We start from the raw sequence: 16,927 nt of genomic DNA on the forward strand, positions 1-16,927 counted from the left end.
GACCCACTGGGATGCCTCTCCTGGTATGAAATGGGTGGAAGCTGTCAAAACTTAGTAGACTGTTGGTAGCTGTTTCCTTTCGATGCAATGATGTCTTAATTCGGCCGTCCTCCAGCTTCAACTCCAAATCCAAGAATTGGACCATACTGGTCGAGATGTGGTGGGTCAAGACAATGTTATGGTCATTGTTATTCAGTTCCCGGATGAAGTCCTCTGCTTCTTCTAATGTACCTGACCAGAGGAACACAATATCCTCAATGAAACGATGCCATTTCACAACCTTCTCCTGAAAACGGGGGCAAGGGTACACGTGCGCCTCCTCCCACCAACCTAAAAAGAGGTTGGCATAGGAGGGGGCGCAGCGTGCACCCATAGCCGTGCCAGATGCCTGTCTGTAAAACTTACCGTCAAACGTAAAGTAGTTGTGTTTCAGGATGAAGGACAGTAATTCAATAAGGAACGAATCGTGTCGACGGTCATGTTCCACCATTTTATCCAAGAAGTAGGTAGTCGCCTGGATACCATCCTCATGTGATATATTTGTGTATAGTGCTTCCACGTCGCATGTAATGAGGAGAGTACCTGGAGGGAGGGAACAATCAGTAAGGATCTGTATCAGGTGCATAGAATCCCTGAGATAGGAGTCTAGTTTAAGAACCAGTGGTTGTAAGAAGAAGTCAACATATACACATGCCTTTTCAGTGAGACTACCAATTCCCGCCACTATAGGGCGTCCAGGTGGTGATATCAGGTTCTTGTGTATTTTGGGTAACATGTACAATGTCGCCACCACTGGATGTTTCACCCACAGATAATCAAATTCACGCTGCAGAATAATCCCATGATGTTTGGCTGTGTCCAAAAGGTCATAGAATTTGCGTTGGAAAACTGCGGTGGGATCAGAGGGCAACAGTGAGTAATACCTGGTATTGGTAAGTTGCCGCATGGCTTCAGTAATGTACATATGAATTGGCCACAGCACCACGTTGCCCCCTTTGTCCGCCTCCTTCACCAAAAATTCCGACTGTGATTGTAAAGATCTGATAGCCGCTCTTTCCCCAGAGGAGAGATTTTGTGCCATGTGTCTGTCGGTTGGAAGACATTTAACGTCCCGGCTAACCACCTGAAAGAATGATTGGATGGCAGGGAATAGGGCAAAGGAGGGTATGGACTTAGAACGAGCTCTATGTGGAAATGAGTGATGCTCAACCATACCTGTAGGGTTTTCATTTTCCTCAAGTAGCTCTAACAAGTCCTGTAAGACCCGTTGGTCTGTGTCCACTGCTCCTGTCCTCACCGAGGGATATAAATGTAACATGCGGAGTGTAAGTTTCCTGCAAAAAAAGTAGAGATCTTTAATGACCGTGAACTTATCCAAAGGCTGCATGGGTGAGAATGTAAGACCGCGTTGTAAAACTGACCTCTCATTTTCAGACAGCGTGTATTTGCTTAAATTGATTATCTGTAGTTGGTTGGCATCAGGGTCGTGGGTGGCGGTTAGCGGCGTTTGTTGCGTTGGTATGGTCCCGGAACCCGATGTGTGGCCACACGTTTTTTATATTTATTTATTTTTATTTATTAATATTTTTTTTTTTTTTTTTATTATGCTAATACATGGTTTGGGTTCCCTATATATATATTACATCACATTATATATGCTTACTGTTCTTAATGTGTATGGTCTAGTTTATTTTTGTGGGGTATTGCAATATGTGTTTATTTTAGTCTTATTTTGTGTATGGCCAGCGTAATTATCTCCAGTTTTATTATTTTTGTGACTGCCACTAGGTGGCGTGTTTTGTTTAGGTATTTTTTCCCTGACTGTGGTTTATAATGTTTGTTCCTGCTGCGCTCTTACTTAATTAGGAGGCGGGTTATGTATATAGTCCCAATACCGCCCCTCTACACCTTACTACGTTTTTTGCGGCATGTTACATGACACCACATGGGATTACGCGAGACTTGGTTACGTCACCATGGCTTGTCACATGACATTACATGCTGGTCGACACCACGTGACTCATTTCCAGAGCACGGCGTGGTTGTTGATTGGCTGTCGCCTTACCCGCCTTTTTGCGCAGCCGCAGTCTGCACTTCCGCACGCCGACTCCCGGACGGTCTGACAATCATGTCATGGGACACTCATTAGATCAGGTATATATGCCGGCTTATTCACACTAGTCACCCACTCCTGACGAAGCCGCCCGGAGCGGCGATACGCGTGGGGTTACCATCTTTCCTGCCACATAGGGACTTTCACACTCTCAGTTGGTATTATTTATTTTTCAAATTGTTTGTCATCTCTTTTGCTTATGCATCTATATATATTTTTTTGTAGTCCTCTCATGGCTTATTGAGCTTATCTATGTAGCAGGTAGCAACCTCCCACATCATAGGAGGATGCCGTCTTTTGGTTTTTAATGTTTTTAATCTCTTTTTGTGTAGCCGGTACTAATAAAGCTTATTTATATTTTGTTATTACAAGTGTGCGCCTTACTTTTTTACCCTATGCTTTCCCTCTCCCTTTTTCTTTGCATGTGCTCTTAATACCTCACGTCTCCACTGTGAGTCCTCATATCTCCTCTGCGTGTCCTCATGTGGAAATCCAGAGGTGCTAGGTGTTGCCTTTATTCTGCTGCTCGGAGTGGTATAAGCCCCCCTAGGTCCCAAACACGTCTATTAATAGGTAGAAGTTAGTGTGGTGTCCCACCACGGGTGTTACTTGTCTTTACACCCCTCGCAAAAGCCTGTACTTCAAAGTATCAGTGGTAGTAAAGTATTACCTATGTTTGACCACTAGATGTCGCTAGTATATGTACCGTATGCCTAAGTATTGCACAGCTTTAGCAGTTAAAGGGTTATTGTCTTTGTGATAAGTGCACCAATGAGAGCTCTTTCTCTTTTCCACCTATCTTCTTTCTCCTTTCTTCTTTTGCACTCTCTTGTCACTCACTCACAGCACATGCCACATATGCTGTAGAAAGTTGTAACATAGGGAGAGGAAGAGGCATGACACAACTAGTCAGTGTCCAGTGTAGTCTGAGGTGTGATAGTGGACAGACGCACATGGGAACAGGCAACCGTTTCTTGAAAGCAGCACTTCTACACACTATGCAGTGCTGAACGCACACTTAGAGAGACAAATCAGGGATCATCCCAGCCCAACAGTGAACAAGTCTAAAAGTGCAGGACAGTACCCTAAAGAAATAACAACTGATCCGGATAGAGCAAAGTTGCTAGAAGCCTACGTACTCTATCTCGCAGCGGTGGTGTCACCAGGAAACCTTGGCCACTCTGCTCATCCCAGGTAACAAGGTCTGGGGCTTGTGTCACCCTCTAGGATGGGTCGCCCGACACTGGTGGGCAATAGGTTGTGCGAAGACCAAAAGAGTCAAAACACGGGCACAAGTATTCTCTCTACTTTCAAGTATTTCTATCTATTCTACTTCTCAAGTTCCGGACTCTCTCGACATCCTCTTCTCTACTTCTCTAAACTCATTCTACCTCTCAGCACGCAGCTCAGTCAGCACGGCTGTACTCTCTTTCAAGCTCTCAGCACAGATCTGGTTTCTAAAGTCCAAGATATCTTATTAGCCAAAAGCCTATTGTGTATCACTGTATCAAGTACTCCTGCAGTACAGAAGAGTTTATTTATTGTAACGGGACTCTGTGATTCTTGTCCAAGCACCTACACAGTCATTGCACCTTCCTTGGGTCATCTCCCCTTTCTGTGGGTGGCAGTACCAATAGTCCGGGTGGGTCACAAGTCCTCTCAGGACCACGGTGATAAGCACCCAAGCGACCCCCAAATAGCCCGGCAGGTTACTGACCACAGGGGAAAGGGTATAGCTAGCCTCACTAAACTAAAAGCAGGTGTGCCATCATACCTGTGTGCCCAACCGGCACTGGCGTCACAACAACATAACATCTGGCTGAGCTATTCCCCGACTAACCAATACTGCAGTGGAGTCACACTTCGCCATCTGGCAAGTGACCGGTTGCACCACATTAGTCCCTGGTAGGGTGTAACGGTACAGCTGAGTAAACATAGGAGGGCATTAATGAACCTTGCGCCCGCGGCCTACGCCAAGGAGAAGACGCAGATTCTCCCCTCTTTGGGTACCTGCCGTATGTGAGGGGGGGGGGGGGTGCAGAAAGGCAGGGAGGAGGTATGTTTTTGGGAGGAAACCGGAGTACCCGGAGGAAACCCACGCATACACGGAGAACATACAAACTCTTTGCAGATGTTGCCCTTGGTGGGATTTGAACCCAGGACTCCACCGCTGCAAGGCTCTCTCTCTCTCAATAATTCTTCTGTATTCTCATACCTCACGCCTCCTGTGTGCTCTCCGACCTCTTGTGTGCTCTTATACAGTACCTCCCTCCTCCTGTGTGCTCTCATACCGCCCTCCTCCTGTGTGCTCTCATACCGCCCCCTCCTGTGTGCTCTTATACAGTACTTCGCTCCTCCTGTGTGCTCTCAAACAGTAACTCGCTCCTCCTGTGTGCTCTCATACCTCCCTCCTCCTGTGTGCTCTCATACCGCCCCCTCCTGTGTGCTCTTATACAGCACCTCACTCCTCCTGTGTGCTCTCATACCGCCCCCTCCTGTGTGCTCTTATACAGTACTTCGCTCCTCCTGTGTGCTCTCATACCGCCCCCTCCTGTGTGCTCTTATACAGTACTTCGCTCCTCCTGTGTGCTCTCAAACAGTAACTCGCTCCTCCTGTGTGCTCTCAAACAGTACCTTGCTCCTCCTGTGTGCTCTCAAACAGTACCTTGCTCCTTCTGTGTGCTCTCATACCTCGCTCCTCCTGTGTGCTCTCATACCTCGCTCCTACTGTGTGCTCTCACACCTCACTCCTCTTGTGTCCCCCTTCTTTTGTGCTCCCATACCTCGCTCCTCCTGTGTGCTCCCATACCTCGCTCCTCCTGTGTGCTCCCATACCTCGCTCCTCCTGTGTGCTCTCATACCTTGCTCCTCCTGTGTGCTCTCATAACTCGCTCCTCCTGTGTGCTCTCATACCTCGCTCCTACTGTGTGCTCTCACACCTCACTCCTCTTGTGTCCCCCTTCTTTTGTGCTCCCATACCTCGCTCCTCCTGTGTGCTCCCATACCTCGCTCCTCCTGTGTGCTCCCATACCTCGCTCCTCCTGTGTGCTCTAATTCCTCGCTCCTCCTGTGTGCTCTAATTCCTCGCTCCTCCTGTGTGCTCTCATACCTCGCTCCTCCTGTGTGCTCCCATACTTCGCTCCTCCTGTGTGCTCTCATACCTCGCTCCTACTGTGTGCTCTCATACCTCGCTCCTCCTGTGTGCTCTCATATCTTGCTCCTCCTGTGTGCTCTCATACCTCGTTCCTCCTGTGTGCTCTCATACCTCGCTCCTCTTGTGTGTTCTCATACAGTACCTCGCTCCTCCTGTGTGTCCTTACACCTCTCTCCTCCTGTGTGCTCTCACACCTCCCTCCTCCTGTGTCCTAAAGCCCCTGCAGGTACCAGAAACAGAAGAGGCTGTTGTGAAGCTCATCCTCTGACTCAGTATATACTCTCAGAGCCAGTATAATAACTTGTAATCACCTTATTTGGGACCTGAAAGTTCACCAGGAGTCAATAGATTACAGAATTCCACGAGATAAGTGTTCCCAGGTTAGGACCAACCATGCTTAGCTAGCCTACTTCTCTTCAGCTTGCGGTACTGGCAGGTATCTAACCAACTTGCATCTGAATAGCTTGAGGTACTAACAGAGCTCTATAGCATGTGTTTAGCCCCAGAGCTGGCAACATAAAACTAAAGCGGTCAAATGGTCAAAACCAGGTGTAGCTAAGAGGCAAGCAGGGCTAGGGAGGATCCTCCCCACACTAGCAAATTACACCTTATCTGTATGTACCAATGTTTTGTGTAGGACCATTCTCACATGCATTTACAAATATCTGACACTAGATGTCAGCAAAGAAGTGAATTCACAATACATGCCAGGACCGAAACCATATTGCAACCAGTAACTGTAGGAAGAAGGATCAGTACTGGGATACTGCAGATCCTCATACCTCACTATTTCTGTGTAGTTTCATACCTTAGTCCTCCACTGTATGTCTTTGTAAGTCCTTTGTTCTCATGCCTCCTGTTGTCTCATACTTCATTCTTCCTATAAGAGTCAAAGTAATCACTCACAATCAAAATAATGTCTTGGCACTGAACATTAGGATTTCCTTTTACTGGAACTAAGGTGCTTAGGCTGACCTGTGAAGAACACTCCATAGCATCATCCCTTCTCCACCAAACCTTACAGCGGGCACAGTGCAGTCAGGCGGGTGACATTCTCCTGGCATTCATCAAACCCAGACTCCTCCATCAGACACCAGGTAGAGAAGTGTGATCCATCAGACACCACATAGAATATGTCTCCTCTGCTCCAGAGTCCAGTGTTGGCGGCTTAACCCCTCTCCATCTCACACCTGGCATTGTGCTTGGTGATGTAAGGCCTGCATGCAGCTGCTCAGCCATGAAGCTCCCAGTGGGCACAATCTTTGTGCTGATACTAGATGAGGTTTGGTCTCTGCCGTTATGGAGTGAGTAGACTTTTCTGCAATCCGTGACCCCGCTAACGCTGGTCTCCACTTCATGGCTAAGGAGCTGTGGATCCTATTACAGCACCAGGCTGGTATCAGTGAGCGATATACTACAACCCGCTCTATTACTAATACCTGTATATACAACTGCACTGGTCAGGCTGGTGTTATATACCTGGGGCAATGGTACTGAATAAAACACTGGATTTTATTGATTAACAGCTGGTCCCTATGTTTTCCTCTGCATATTAATCTCATATCTCATACATTTCACAGCGCTCTCCCCTCCTCTGTCTCTCCAATAAATGTGAATAGAGCCTTTTTAGAGTCACTTATCTTATAATGGGATTGTTTTCTACCTACACTGCTCTTAGTGTAAAACAGCCACTTATAGGAATGAGCCCTCTCCATTGTCTGTGAAGGAGCAGTCTACATCACCCATTGAGAGTTATTATGTTGGGGTCCCCGCTTCTTCTGGTGACATAGCCCCCCTCCCCCGTCTGGTGGAGGAGTCTCTCAGGGGAGCGCTAACTACACAGCAGATGAGACAGAAACAGATGACACCTGAAAGTTTCCTCTGAGTAATTTCATTACCAATTCCACATCCTCCAAGTCCAGGATCTTCTGTGTGTGTCCGGTCATGTCTGACCACAGCCCAGGGCCAGGCGGGTGGCTGCAGGACACGGGGGCACCAGTGCTGAGCTATTAACTAACAAGAGAGCGTGTATTCATGAGCGCTGAGCAAGAAGAGCCTGGCACTAACATGGGGTTTATGCTACGACTCAGGAATTCTGTGCTCAACGCTGATTGGAGGGTCATGGGAGCAGCTACTATAAGAGTAGACCGAGCAAAGACTTATGGTCTACATGTGGTATCTGAAAGACCTGTGATTGGCTTGTCAGGCCTGGTGGCATATGCTGGAAAAGTGTGATGAAGTACCTGTAAACATGTTGTGTAGTAGGTAGAGATGAGCAAATACTAAAATGCTTGAATGCTTGTTTTTCCGATACTCGATTCAAGTAACAAATCCCACAAGTCAATGGGCGACTCAAGCAGGGGTAGAATGCATGGATACATTAAAGACTCCCAACTTTCTGAATTATGACATTTTCACATACTGACAATATTGCGCACCTGCCCCAAAATAAAATTCAATTTAAAATGGGAAAAAGAGTTAGCAAACACTAACAAAGTTCGGAGAAATCATTCTACGCCCCTTAATTTCCAAGGGGGAACTCAAAATACACCATCCTCGCCCATGTCCCCGTCCCTTTACACTATTTTTTCCCCATATTTTGTTTATCATCGAAATACAAGTAGTACACATCAGCGTATACTCAGTCACCAGTACTGGAATGCCAGATGTTTTTTTTTTTTCTAGCCCTAAAGAGGACTTTAGTATAGATGTGAAATGTGGATAGAACTGACAACTTCTACCAGCTATATACCACTATAATATTCCTTACACTATTGGTATACTGTATGGAAAGCTCGTTCAGTCACACTCACTATTAATTAAAGGGGTTATCCAGCGCTACAAAAACATGGCCACTTTCCCCCTACTGTTGTTTCCAGATTGGGTGCAGGTTTTGAAACTCAGTTCCATTGAAGTAAATGGAGCTTAATTGCAATCTGCACCTGAACTGGAGACAACAGTAGGGGAAAAGTGGCCATGTTTTTGTAGCGCTGGATAACCCCTTTAATGGAGCTTAATTGCAAACCGCACCTGAACGGGAGACAACAGTAGGGGGAAAAGTGGCCATATTTTTGTAGCGCTGGATAACCCTTTTAAAAAGACTGTTGGGTAAGTTTTGAAGCTAATCGCCTACCTAACTATCCAGTCTAAACCCTACACTTGCTCTGTCCCTGTGTGGTGTCCCAGCACGGGTGTTTCTTATGCCACACCTGTCGCAAAAGCCATTCCACTCAAAGCTGGTGGTGATGAAGGTAATTTGTTATTTCCCCACTAGATGTCAGTGTTTTGTATGTAAACTTATATCTATTGAACAGCTATAGTGAACAAAGGGTTACTGCTCCTTCTCTGTTACGTATTTTATTGTCCAATGGAGATACTCTTCTTAAGTAACCTATCACATTTCTTCTTTTCTTGCACACGTTCCTTTCCACCACTCACAGGGGCTTTCACATATCCCTGCTGGAAGTAGTCACTTGGTGGGAGTAAGTGTAGCTTCAGTTTCCTCAGATTCTCGTTAAGCCAGGGCCTGGCTCTGCCAGGACCCCTGTCTGGGACAGTCCAGTTGTGTTGGCGAGTCTGAGACACACATGTATGAACCAGCTAAAGACACTTAATTTCTCCAGTCTATCTCCTTCAACTATGCAGTGCTAGAAACTACAAGGCGGACAAGGCGGGGATTAGGCCAGCCCACGCCAAGAACATCTCTACAAAGTGCAGGTCAGTATTCTGAGCTACAGAGGAACTAGCCTGGATAAATCAAAGCTACCATAACGAAGGTTTACGTATTATATCTCGTAGTGCAGGTGAAACTGGGAAACCTCCGACACTTAGCTTCACCCAGGTAACCACAACTGGGGCTTGTGTCACCCTATTAGGACGGCTAACTCGACACTGTAGGGCAGAAGGTGGTCAGACAACACAGTCTAAACAGTATCTCTTTCTCTCTTAAGTCTCAAGTATTCTTCTCAAGTTCCGGCAGAGCACAATACTACATTGGGTTGGGACTCCCTTGACAAACTCCTCTCCTCTACACTCCTCAACTCTAAACTATACAAGCGCCGCTACCACTACCTCTCTTATGTTCAGCACTTACCAGTATCTCTCAGCACAGATCCAGTGAAACACTAAAGTCTGTGTCCAGATAAGCTATTTACTGCCGAAGTGTTCTGTATTTCCAAGAGACTGTATAGTAAAGCTGTTTTATTTATTCTACTGGGACTCAGTCATCTTTTTACCAGCATCTATACACATCCGTTACACCTTTGGTCATTTTTCTGTGGGTGGCGGTATCGATAGTCCGGGTGGGTCAATTGCCACTCAGGACAGGAGCCCAAGGGACCCATCACAGCCTGGCAGGTCACCGACCATTGGGAAACAGTACAGCCAGCCATAACATAAAAGCAGGTGTAACACCACACCTGTGTGCTGAACTAGCACTGGCGTCACAACATTTCCATCTCTGGCTGAGCCGTACACCTACACCGACCAACCCCCACAGCAGTGGCGTCACTAGCAACATCTCAGCACGTTACCGGTCGAGTAGTAGAGTACCACACCTGCTCCAGCATCTCTCCCTGTCAGGTAACAGAATGCAAGTGAATCGAGCATAAGGTGACTTGGGTCTATATAGACCCAGGTCACCTGATGCAGCTGACCAATGAATGCTATGACAGCAGCTATCCTCCCAGCCCCTTCCCCGCATGTTTATTGGCTAATCAGAGCCACCAAACATGTGAGGAGGAGACTATCAATGATATTTGAGCACCATGCGCTATTTGTTCGAGTATCGAATACTTTCGAGTACCGCGATAGTCAAGCATGTTCGCTCATCTCTAGTAGTGGATCAGCTAGAGCACCATAGGCTTATCGTCGTCTCAGCTAACAAGGCTTAGCAGGAAGGTGTGCTGACTAAGAAAATCGTTGTTGCTTTGGAGTGATGGGTTGGGATTGTTTGGTTGCAGGAAAGGACAGCTTGCTGAATTCTATCTATACTGTCGCTGGGGCAACATTGGCTGAGAATGCTAGTCGATAAGGGCAGGGCACCTTAGGAATAGACAGATTCTCTTCCTGGTTAATAAATTTCCTTTTTTTTCAGTTGGGTTGAAAAAGCTATGTTGGGAATATATATTTAATTGGGTTACATTCTAGGGCTTTAGCCTTGGCTGTACAGGCATGATGGGAATTGTAGTTTTGCAACAGCTGGAGACCCTGAGTTTGACGCCTGTGTTCTAGAGAGTGGTTTGGGGGTAACACCGCTGTGAGGTCTTTATGAAGGTAACAATGCTCTGAGGTCTGAGCACGATTCCAAGTGGAAATCTTTAAAAATACTCATTACAGTAGGTGAAATGGATGACAGGAGGCCTGAATTGTGCACAGGTTGAGAGCACATGTGAAAGGAAAGATGGCTCACACCAGCACAGATAGGGGAGGAGTTATTACATAAGAGTTACAGGGAGACCAGAGGGACAAACTTAAAGAGGCAAACACATAACAATACAGTGTAACAGACTCATGTCAATAAACAAAACCAAATTATGGGACATGACAAGTATGGTGGTTTAGTGGTGGCATCCAGTAACTGTATGGCAGTGTTATCTATCCACAGTATAATGGTTGGTGTTTGGTGGTGTTACCGAATACTGCATGTTAGTATTATCCAACCAGGATATGATGGTAATATTTAGTCATAATCTAGGGGTATTATTCAGTCACTGTATGATGGTAATATTTTGTGACATTATGAAAGTTTTATATAGTCATTAACAAATGTGTAAATAAGCTTTTTATGGTGCCGTATTCACACTCACACCTGTCCTACTATCAGGATTCTGGTGAGGGATAGCACAATGTACGGTATCCTGGTCCTACTAACAGGATTATGGTGAGAGGTGGCACAATGTACAGTAGCCTGGTCCTACTACCCGGATTATGGTTTGGGGTGGCACAATGTACAGTAGCCAGGGCCCCAGTAGTCTTCCTTCCAGGTACACATTGATCCGGTTGTGGATCCAGTGGTACAACAATTTTTCCGATATGTCCAAGGGGCCATTTTTCAAACAACATGTTGCTTGTCCTACTGTGAGCAGCAGGTCTAAACACACCACTATGGCCTCCAGTTTGTGTTGAACAGACTTACCGAACTGGTCAAGTTTGGCAATGTTCTCCGAACCCGAACGCTCAACAGTTGACTCCGGGCGTCTGGAGAAGTTGGATACCGTCCTAGGGATACAGCTATAGACCATAGGCTGTATCCATTTTTTCCTGGCAGTCCGAGGCCGGCATCCATCTTGTGCAGACTCCGGGGGTCAAATGTTGAGCATTCAGGTTCGGAGATCGTTGCCAAAACTCACCAGTTCGGCAATTCTGCTCAACACTAACTGCAACGTATCCTGACTTGTCTCCCATCCAGCACATCTAAGACATCATTGATCGGTTATGTCAAAGGGAACTGCCAGCAGTGGATCTGGATGATTTGGGTGCCCAGGTATATTCAGCCTGGCAGGAGAATCCTCAACCATTAATAATGTGGCATGGGCTGGCGTGTAATGGCTGTAGGGAGCTGCTCAATAAAATATTAATAATAAAATATTTTGTCTATGTTTTTTTTTTCTTAATTATATCCATGGATGCCTGTCCATCCTGTGATTTCCATCATTCCACAACTTCTCCCTCTCAGTGCTACAACTTTAGCGTTGAGTGTATATAGACTGTATAATAATGTAAACACTAAAGACGTAATCCATATACTATGCACATAATGTAGCCTCCACATTGTCGGAGGCTTCTTGCGTCCTGCAATCGGTGGGGGGGGGGGCACTCGCTTTCATATGTCTGGGGGTTCTCACCGTTAGATATATAATCTAGTTGAAGAGTTTAATGGTTGGATGAGATGATGAAATTGTGACAAGTGTTTGGTACGAGAGACTCTCAGGTGAATGATGTAGGCGAGTCCCGGAAACGGAGGACTGTGTACCTCAGACGAGCTGTACACAGAGGCAGCCGGTGCTTGGCGGGATCCAGTATGATTATTGTCTCTGTATAACCTATTGATCGTCCGATCAATAATGTGACGCGATCACAACATCACCCGAAAGAGACGCCCAGACCACACAGTGGGGTACACAAACTCTGCCAACACCTTCATGTGACAGATACACTACTGATCCTGATGGGGAGAGTAGTCCTGCGTGCATCACACAATACGATTAGATATACAGGCTTAGCAGAAAGTATTACACATGATAGGATTAGATACACAGCTCAAGGGACAGTATCCTACCTGCTAGGATTAGATACAGTGTATCAGCAGAAAGTATCACACCATAGGTGTCACTGTCACCATAAAAAAAAGTTTTGATTGGTCTGAGTCTGAGTGCGCAGACTCGTACCGAGAATGACTCGGAAGAGGACCTCTCAGGCTCTGTGTCACGTGATCAGTCGGGCTCCGACCGATAGTCATTGTAAGTCTATGGAGCCTGAGTGATTATGCTGACACAGACCAGGGGGTGGACAGGCTGGAGCTGCGGTCTTCTATCTGCTTGTTCTCACGGTACAGGTCCGAGCACTCAGAGCCGGACTGATCAAAACTTTTGACAAGTCTCTCTAACAAGTCAAAAATTTTCTATGATGACAGTGACACTTTAAAGATTATTAAACATGATGACTGTAAAGTGACATCCAGAGGTGCACTGCACGTCATGCAATGCAAAGTCAGCATGCCATAATAATATAACTATAAGTGTCCATAGTGATCTGTTTGCGCCAATCCTGGAGCTTCAGATATGGGCATCATGTGCATTTTGTTATCTTCCACCATACTGAGATGTGTGTGCAATACAGCAAATATTGCCTAAACATCCCAGCACATCAGCAGAGGTGTATTCTGTCATACCTCTCTAAGCATCACATCCATATTAGACAGTGAGAGTGAGCCAACAGTATCACACACACATGAGGACAGGATCGCACATGCAATAGCTTAGATTCAGTGGGTTAGTATCACACGTGATTGGCTTAGATACACAAAGACAAATCGTGCCCAAGAATCTCATATGTGATAGGTTAAGACACATAAGGAGAGTATGATACGTGAGAGGCTTAGATACATCAGAATAGCACCACACAATTCAGATTTATCAGAATAGAATCTCACATGAGGCTTATGTGGTGTACCCCCGGGGTGATGTTATATCTGAGGAGCAGACGGTCACTTGCTAGGTGGTGATGTGTGACTCCACTCCAGTGGTGGTTGGCCGAGATACAGCCGATCCTTGGGGTGTTACTGCGTGACGCCAGTGCCGATTGGGCACACAGGTGTGAGGGCACGCCTGCTTCTATTTGACAAGGCCGGTTGTACCTTTTTCCCCTGTGGTCAGTGTCCTGCAGGGTTTCTACGGGGTCCCTTGGGTTAGTGTAATCACGGATGGCCAGAGTGGTGTAGTGACCCTCCTGGACTATCGGAACTGCCACCCACAGAAAGGGGAAATGTCCCAAAGTTAGGTGATGTACTGTGGTGGAAAGCGAAAAACCACAGAGTCTTTTTAACTTAAATAAGCGTGGTCAATGTGCTTGAGGCAAGGTTACACGATTATGAGGTTTCTCTTGATAAAGCGCTTGGTAATACACTTGACAATAGTTTCAGACAAATACGTGACAATACAGCAACCGAATCTGTAGTAGGAATGCAGTGTAGGATACGTATACTGAGAGTGATACAAAGAAGCAGAGTAGTAGAGAGGAGGATGTTTTGAGAGTCTCAACCCAAGTAGTACTGTGCTCTGCCGGGATGTTGGAGGATGAGGTAGAATACTGTTCAGAAGAAGAATAAGAAAAGAACACCTGTGCCCGTGTATTGATCTTTGATTAGTCTTTACACCACCTTATGCCACTAGACTCGGCTGAACCTCGATAAAGGGTGACACAAGCCCCAGACCCTGTTACCTGGGATTAGCGGAATGCTGAGGGTTCCCTGCTGACAACCGCGCTGCAAGATAGAGTTCTTAGGCTCCTAGCAACTTTGCTCTATCTGGATCAGTTCCTAGCTTCTGTAGCTTTGTTGTGGACACTGTCCTGCTCTGTTATTCTCCTAGTCAACGGCGTGGGTTGAGGTTGTCTCTTACTTGTCCCCTCTTAGAAGGGGTTTACCAGTGCATAGTGCTGTATAGCGTTACTAGTAAGAAATTTGTTAGCTGAGTCCTGTCTTGCTTCCTACCCATATGAGGTTCTAGCTAAGACTGACTTGGTAGGGGACCTGGCTGAGGGCCAGGGCCCAGATAGGGCCACTGTAGAGAGCTGTCTAGCTTGCGTCCTTTCTCCACAATGTCCAACAGGAAAGACCTTTACACTTCCTCCACCCATGTGACTTCCTTCCCTAGTGTAACTAACGTGCGCTGTGAGTGGGTGAAGAGTGCAACAGAAGAATTAAAGAGAGAGCTGATAGCAGAGAAGAAGAACAGATTCCTATTGGTCTGCAGATTTGTGTGACACACAAAAAAAATAATAACCCTTTATACACTTCAGCTGTGCAGCTTCCAAATACACATAACAAATAGAGCGACATCTAGTGGAGAAACTTTAGTGCTACTTTCATCACCACACAAGTACAATAAGCACAGACTTTTACGAAGGGTGTATATAGCAGTAACACCCGTGGTAGGACACCACACTTAGATACATCAGAATAGTAACACACAAAAATTTTAGATGCATCAGGAGAGTATCTCACATGAGAGGCTTAGATACACCAGGATAGCAACACACATAAAAGTTTTAGATGCATCAGGTAAGTAACTCACATGAGAGGCTTAGATACACCAGAATGGCACTATGCATAACATTTCAGATACATCAGCCAAGTTTCTCACATGAGAGGCTTAGATACACCAGGATGGCACTATGCATAATGTTTCAGATACATCAGCCTAGTTTCTCACATGAGTTCCTCTAAATTATTCTGTAGTTTTCGGCATTAGCACTGATGAGAGCAGTAGTGCTGTCTCCTCCTGCAGGTTGTATATACATGTATATGGGCACTGATGAGAGTAGTAGTGCTGTCTTCTTCAGCAGGTTGTATATAAATATATCTAAGCACTGATGAGAGTAGTGCTGTCTTCTCCTCCAGCAGAGTGTATACATGTATATGGGCACTGATGGGAGTAGTAGTGCTGGCTTCTCCTCCAGCAGGTTGTATATACATGTATATGGGCACTGATGGGAGTAGTAGTGCTGGCTTCTCCTCCAGCAGGGTGTATACATGTATACGGCCACTGATGGGAGTAGTAGTGCTGTCTTCTCCTCCAGGAGGGTATATACATGTATATATGTCAGGCTGTGACCCACCCTCAGTATATTACATGGATCCTCCTCATACACCTCTCCTCCCTCCGGCTCTGAGGATCCTCAGTTACACTGAGCAGCAGCAGGAGTGCAGCACAGATCACCGCGCCAAGACTTTGTGTCGCTCAACCTGAGGATGTTCAGATATGTCAGGTATGTAGTTTATATGTGTGTATATGTTGTATATACAGCCCCTCATATATACATATACTACCCATAATATATATGCTGCACCCCATACATATAGTGCCCCCTTGCATACATATACCACTCCTCATACATACATACATACATACATACATACACTGCAATTCATATGTCTACATCTAGTCTGCCCTTATATTATTTCCTTTCTTATTATCTTAGGATAGATATATGTATATACCAGGCAGGTTTACATTCACTTACCTTGAACCACGTCTGATGGAAGTTTCCTCCAAGTATCTACATACATATACTATATCTCATACATACTTTTACTGTCTATAAATACTATTCTATACTGTCCTCATTCCCCCCAAAAATAATAAAGATATTGCATGTCATACATGTATATACTGCCCCTCACAAATTCATATACTGCTTGTAAAACATCCATACATGCATACATATACTATGTGGTATTCGTGCATATACTGCCCCTAATAAATATATATATATATATATATATATATATATATATATATATATATATATATATACATATATATATATATATATATATATACACATACTGCCCCTGATACATACAAACATATACTGCCCTGATACATATATACTTACATATACTACTCCTGATAGATATAGATAGGTATATACATGCATACATACATGCAAACATATACCATCCCTCACACATACATATGCTGCCCCTGATACATACATACACTGCATGTCATATATATATATATATATATATATATATATATATAATATATATATATATATATATATATATATATATATATATACATATACACACATACTGCCATTTTAGCAAAAATACACTGCACCTCATGCAAACATTATACAATGATATATATCTCACCATATAGTGGCCACACACTAGTATCACCCTGGTGTTCTGCGGGTTATGATGATGCTGTAGACCTGATATAAGTGACTATAGGGGACGTCTTATCCTATTGGAGTTGCTCACTTTCCCGGCTATTCTCAGCCTGGACTGCCACCACAGACTTTTTTAAGCCAAACCCTGGAACAGAATATAAACAGAGAACAGGTCACAAAGGAAAGAATGAGATTTCTCCTCTTTTCAGATCTATTCCTGGCTTTGGCTTCAATAATCTGTCAGATAAATCTCTGTG

General features: G+C 45.2%; 2 protein-coding genes across 9 annotated transcripts in view; one reads left to right on the forward strand and one right to left on the reverse strand.

Annotated features, from left to right (window-relative positions):
- The window catches only part of GIPR (gastric inhibitory polypeptide receptor), a 130,091-nt gene that overhangs the window by 79,499 nt on the left and 33,665 nt on the right, over positions 1-16,927 (forward strand). The window lies entirely within an intron of this gene.
- Positions 1-16,927, reverse strand: part of EML2 (EMAP like 2) — a 102,431-nt gene that overhangs the window by 44,116 nt on the left and 41,388 nt on the right. For both annotated transcript variants that reach the window (XM_069985571.1, XM_069985570.1), the window contains exons 3-4: positions 16,651-16,815; positions 6,076-6,147 (exon numbers count right to left, since the gene is read on the reverse strand). The gene's annotated coding sequence lies outside the window, so the exon portion shown is untranslated. The remainder of the gene's footprint in view (positions 1-6,075; positions 6,148-16,650; positions 16,816-16,927) is intronic.

The sequence above is a fragment of the Dendropsophus ebraccatus genome, chromosome 10 (genome assembly GCF_027789765.1).
Source record: "Dendropsophus ebraccatus isolate aDenEbr1 chromosome 10, aDenEbr1.pat, whole genome shotgun sequence".
Lineage (NCBI taxonomy): Eukaryota > Metazoa > Chordata > Amphibia > Anura > Hylidae > Dendropsophus > Dendropsophus ebraccatus.